We start from the raw sequence: 5,937 nt of genomic DNA, 5'->3' as shown, positions 1-5,937 counted from the left end.
AATTTGCTGACTGTTTGGGGGAAAAGGGAGGGGTAAGAACTGAGGCAGGTTTGTCTTGGATGCTCCCCAAGTTTTCTGCTTCTTGTACTGCTAGTTTTTACATAGCTCCTTCGTTCTTGAGAAGATGTTACAATAATGATACAAGGATGTTCTAATAATGTTACAATCTGAGCACAGCACTTTCTTCCTGAGGCTGTCTGGGCCACCCCGTTAGCTGGGGGAGTCCCAGTAGTGACTGACTTAAAAACTTGGAAAGGCCCTCTCCAAACAACTGCTTGTTGTTGTACAATCTTCTCTACTTCTAGGAGAGCTGGGCTAACCACAAACAAGCCTTTTTCCCTGGTAATATACCTCTTTTCAGCATCTCTGAAACCACGGGAATAAAAACCAGCAGGCCATGTCGGACCCTCAGGACCCCACTGCCATATGTGTACTGACAACCGTGAGGAAGCAAACCCCCATTCGACCTGAAAAGGATCTGTTGGCTGGATAGGGCTTAGGGCCTGATGAGCTGTGGCTCCAAAAATCAACAATTGTACTGCTTCTTCCTGAGATGGGCTCCAGTCCCATTTTACTCCCTTTCTCAACAAATCATAAAGAGGCCTGGCAAAAATGGAAAAATCTGGAATGTCTTTTCCCCAAAACACTACTAATCCCAAGGCATGCTGTAGATCTTGCCTGGACTCAGGCACTTGAATTTGATCTGAGGAGGTTAGGGTGTCAGCTGGGGTACATGTCATACCTCCTTTCCACCAGATACCCCAAAATTTTACTTCTTGAGAAGGTTTTTGTATTTTTTCTCAGGGGATCTGCAAAGCAAGGCTTTCTAAGTGGGAAATTCTTTTTCGTTGGTGAACACCCCCCACTTGCTGTGTCTCATTGTTTACAACTTGTGTAAGGGAATGTTGTGGCTTGTTGCCCAAGGCTTGTGGAAGAGGAGGTGCACTGGGTTGTTGGTTGGACGATTCCAACACAATAGGTTTGGGACAGGGCCAATTAGAAATTATTTTAGCCAATTTATAATTAGGCAATTGATCCGTTATTTCTGGCGGCACTCCCCTTTTCAGTCCTAGTGACCACAGTTGCTGCCGCTTGGAAATTTGTTTTCCCTTTTCTGATTTTTCATTAGGAGAGGCAATGTGCCTGACTCCTCTGGGTTTTTCTGATTTGCCCCTGGGGTACTTCACTGGTCCATATTTTCTACTGTAACTTATTAACTCCTCTGCTACCTGAGTCCATGTCCAAAGTTTATGACTGCTGTTAGATTGTGTGCTAGGAGTTGTAAAATGTGAGGAGTCAGTGGAGTCGGTGGAAGCAGTTTGATCTCTTGTCTGTCCAAGAAATCTTCCAAGTCTATCTAGCGCAGAGATAGATGCTATTGTTTTTTGAAGAAGAATTGCTGTTGGTTTAAAAGACTCTGGCAAACCTCGAATTAGAGGGGTCATAATCTCAGGTTTGACAGGCATTGAGCATTGGTGACTCACAGCCAGAGATTCATTTTCTTTCATGTATCATTTGCAAGCATGCAGCTTTGTCTATGTTTTCTAGGAGTCGGTCTGAGGTGCCGACTATTGCCAGGGGGTCGCCCCTCTCAAGGGGGTTTAACCCCCCTGCCCAGTAAGCTGCACGCTGTGTCAGGGACCATGGAGCACGCCTATTTCCTGCTGTTAAGAAAACTCCATGTCCCCAAGAGCGACTTGCTTCTTGTTCACTTCATTTAATTTGCTCGCCTCCTGTGAGGGAGACTCGAAAAACATCCTCTGTCTCTGATTCACTAGGAAGGCGGGAGTACTCTTTCTTTAATTGAGCTAATTCAGTGGCTGTGTATGGTATTTCTTTGGTAGTTCTGTGGGGATCACCATCCTCTTCATTTATAGAATTCTATTCTGTTTGAATGAGAGGTCTCAAGTTGGAGCAACAGTGTTCCCCACAATTTTGCATGTGTACTAATTCCTTCTGAGGGTATATTTGTTTAATGTTGGATGTCTCCTTTCCTTCTATTTCTGTGGGTGAATCTGCAGGTTTAAAGGTTTTACTTTGCCCTTCTGCAAGGGAAATCTGCAGCAAATAATTCTGATTTCTTTCCTGTTCTAATTGTTTTTGCAAAGCTTCTACCAAATTTGGCAGGGATTCTAGGACTGCTTGTTCTTCACTTACCCCTTCAAAATGGGTTTCTATGGCTGCCACCCCCAAAACTGAGCAAAGAAGGCTTTTATTTCTGCCCAGTTTCGATCTAGCATCATCTTGCAAAGAATATATTCTATCTACAATGTTTTCAAAGTGAAACCAATTATTCTGTGCCCACCTTGCTCCGTCTGGAGAAGGTCTAGCACCATGTTTTGCATGTAAAGCGTAAAATGCATCCTCATCTTTTTCATTCATTTTCTGAAGGGACCAAAACCACTCTCAGGGAGGTACGCTTCAAGTTACACCAAAGGCACAGCTAAAACTCTGTTTCCCTTTGCTTCCCTGGAATGGGCCAGGAGACCAAAACTGCCTGGGAGGTTCACCTTAGTTACAAATAGTTGTCTCCTCAACTACGCCAAGCAGCCCAAAACACACACACACACAAAAAAGTCACCACGGTCCCATCTTTTGCACAATGAGATCTTGTTGTGAAATCCTGACAACAGGAAGTGCTATTCGCCTGGGTGCGTACAGTCTGCGGGAATTTTCCCTCGCCCCCCTTGCGTTCTAACAGCGCTCACCCAAGTGGCGTGCTAGGTGCGGCTGAGACGAGGCTCCTTCCACTGTTACAAACTATGTAAAACCCACAACCCCTCTGTCCATCCAGATCCTGTCCGTGATGCCAATTTAATGTCATGATCCGCTCCCACAAGCGGGCTTGGTGATGGTTCATTTTAGGGATTTCAGAGCACAAAAGACACGGCGGGGGACAAACTCAGTTTACTCAATCACAAATGCACTTTGATTTTGTGCCAACAAATGCCACAGTGGGGAGAGAAAAGAGAATAGTAAGAAAGACAGAAAAAGAGGGCAAGGGGATTATAGCTACCAGCATGGAGGGTCGAGTCTTTGAGGCTTTTGAAGATGCCTATAGACGCGAGGTTCTCCAGTGGGGAGATCTCAAAAGTGAGCGGGGGTCTCTAGGGTTTTTATAGTCCTCTCCGAAGCGACAGGCAGTTGGCCAAACAGGCGGGGGAAATCATTGCAGTGTGTTCATTTAGAGAACTCAGAACAAGTCGGTCGTCAGCAGGTACGGTGTCGACCAGTACGAGTCAGCAGGCGCAGTCACTTCACCGTGACTTGCCCATTGTTTCTGCTCAGGTTCTGATGTTCCCATGTGGGTGCTGGGTTTTTCCATCAAACACACCTGCAGGCAGCACTTGGCCAACATCCCAGCTCAGCCAGGCCACAACTCCCGTCTTGAGATTTTCAAGTCCCTTCGAGGGGTTTCAGTCTCTGTCCTTGACCATGGTGGTGACGCAGATGAGGAATCTTCAGACCGTCTCTTACAGTCTGGAAGCTCCAATCTGGTAAGACACTGCAGGGGGGTCAGGAAGGGGCATCCACCCAGCACCGCTCCGGGAATCCTGTGCCACTGACACTGATCCCACTTTGTTTCCCAAGGGAAGAGGGACAGGAATGGATATAACATGGCAGCCAGTGAGTGCCAGTGGCAGATCCAGCTCTGGATCCCCTCTGTGTGGATCCCAGGATGGATGCTGGGATTAATCCTGGTGTGTGATCTGTGCTGGAATCTGATGGATCTTCTCTTTCTGCAGGAAAAGATGTGGGAACCAAGGGCCTGACCTTAGGTACGGAAGGGGATCAGCGTGGGATTCCAGAGGGAGATTGGGGCAAGATGGACGGACTTGGATCAGGGGGGGATTCCAATCAGAGCAGGGGTCCAGAGCAGGATCAGATGAAATTGTGGAGTGGGATCGGGGCTGGATGCTGGAGGGGGATCAGTTGGGATGGATGGAGCAGGATTGGTGCAGGTTGGATGGAGCAGGATCAGTGGGCATGGATAGATGAGGCAGGTTTGGTGCAGGATGAATGCGGCAGGATTGGTGTGGAATGGATGGAGCAGGATCAGGCTTGGATTCTGGAGTGGGAACAGGTGGCATGGGTGGAGCAGGACTGGGACAGGGTGGATGGAGCAGGATCAGGTGGGATTTGGGTGCAGCTCTCGCTCTCCATGGGCTCCACAGCCCAGGTCCATTGTTGAAGAATGGTTAGCAGAGCAAGGCCACGGATCATTAGAGGCCTTATGGCCCGATACCAAGTGCTAGCAGCCTACGTGCTGCTAAGACAAGCTGTCCTTGGGACAGCAGTAAGCACGGTTACTGGCCAAAGATAAAAGAACTTGTGGTTAATAGAGCGTAGCAGTAAGCACGTATCCAAAGTTTTCAGCATGCCAAGGGGAAGAACCTTCTCACGCTTGATATAGCCAATCAAGTATAGATGAGTAGTGGATGCTAACCAATTATAATATGACAAGTACGCTGAACGCTTCGGGCAAAAGTATAATAACGGATGTTATGAGCAATAAAGTTGAACAATGCTTTACCAATCATAATGATTGATGGCATTCTTCCCTCGCCGAAATCCTCCGCAGTCCATCTTGTGCACCTGGGACAAGATAATACCACGACCCGCTCTCATCCCTGCAGGAATCACCGCCTGTGCAGTCCTGCGCAAGGAGCTGCATCCAGCCCCTTTCCTCTTCCCAGGGAAAGCCAAGAGCTCCCGCAAGAGCTCATCCCGCTGCTCCCACCCACCCGGCCCCGCCACCTCTCTTCCCCATGGATCAACTTCCCATTTTCCCCTGTTTCAAGCCAAGAATTAGTTTTTAGAACTAGAACAAAGATGCCAGATGGAAGGAGCCTTGCTGGTTTCACTCAGAAGCATCAGTGACCAAAGGACACGTTTCCTTTGGTTTTCTCCCATCCTTGTTCCTCCTCAGTGTTCAGGCTGGGCTATCAGGCGTCCTTAGGGCTGCATTTTCACAGTTCCTCTTGCATCCTTTGGGCAATAGCCTGTGCCCTGGGAGGATTCTTTCTGCTCCTTGGTGACACAGGAGAACCTTCCAGGCAGTTTTTGCATGAACTGCTGCTGTGATGTCACAGGAGCATTGCCACGTCCCCGTGGTGTTGCTCTTGCTGTGGGACACAGAGGCCGCAGTATCCAGAGCGACTCTGGGCGCCTGCTCCTTGCAGGAGGATCCTCCTGCCCGAGGCATTCCCAGCGGTCAGCCCACAGCCTGACGGCTGTCCTTCTGTGCTTGCAGGGCTACAGTCTGCAGACGTGTGCAGCGCAGCCAAAATGTTCCAGAATTTGGTTGCTGCAGTTTGCAGCCTGTACTCTGTGGCTTATTCGGTGTATTTCTTGACCCACTTGGCACGTAAGTCAAGCTTTTCCCTCGGTGCAGCATCTGTGGCTTTGAGCTTGCTGTGTGCTTTCTGTTCTTCCTCGGGAACTGGGTTGACTTTGTAACCAAATTGCCATGAAGACACCATTGGTTTGGGAGAGCTGCTGCCAGCAGCTGCAGCTGAAAAAAGGGGGTGTCTGCAGCCAGCAGGGTGTGCACAGCATTTGCAGGGGAGAGTTGCTGGGGGAGTTCCGTACTCTCAAGGGGAGAGTGTGTGGCAGCCGAGCCTGGAACTCCCTCCGTTTGCTGGTCCGGCCCAGAACTGACACAGCCCAGTATTTGGTGCTGTTCTCTTGCTTGCTGTGTGAAGGGACTGTGGCTCCTGGAGGGATGCTGTGAAAGCAAAATGCTCTCTTGGGGTTGCTTTGCTCTGTGGCATTTCCCACCACAGGCATTTCTTTTCCTGACAGCATCTGGTTCATGTTCCTTCTCCCATTGCAGGGCACCTGACAGGTGGATCTCGAGCAGCTCCTCCTTTGGTGAGTTCAAAGGGAACCTTTGGTGTTTGGAATTGTGCAGCAAGTTGTGAGCTCAGCGTGTGG

At 49.1% G+C, this 5,937-nt stretch overlaps 1 pseudogene; it reads right to left on the bottom strand.

Moving 5' to 3' along the window:
* Positions 1-800: 800 nt before the first annotated feature.
* LOC136303310 (uncharacterized) lies at positions 801-2,382 on the bottom strand (annotated as a pseudogene).
* Between the last annotated feature and the right edge of the window lie 3,555 nt (positions 2,383-5,937).

This window comes from Chamaea fasciata, unplaced genomic scaffold, assembly GCF_029207755.1.
Source record: "Chamaea fasciata isolate MVZ Bird 193981 ecotype frontalis unplaced genomic scaffold, bChaFas1.0.hap1 SCAF_32, whole genome shotgun sequence".
NCBI lineage: Eukaryota > Metazoa > Chordata > Aves > Passeriformes > Sylviidae > Chamaea > Chamaea fasciata.
Note: the sequence above shows the minus strand (reverse complement) of the source record. Positions and strands in the feature narration are given on the sequence as shown.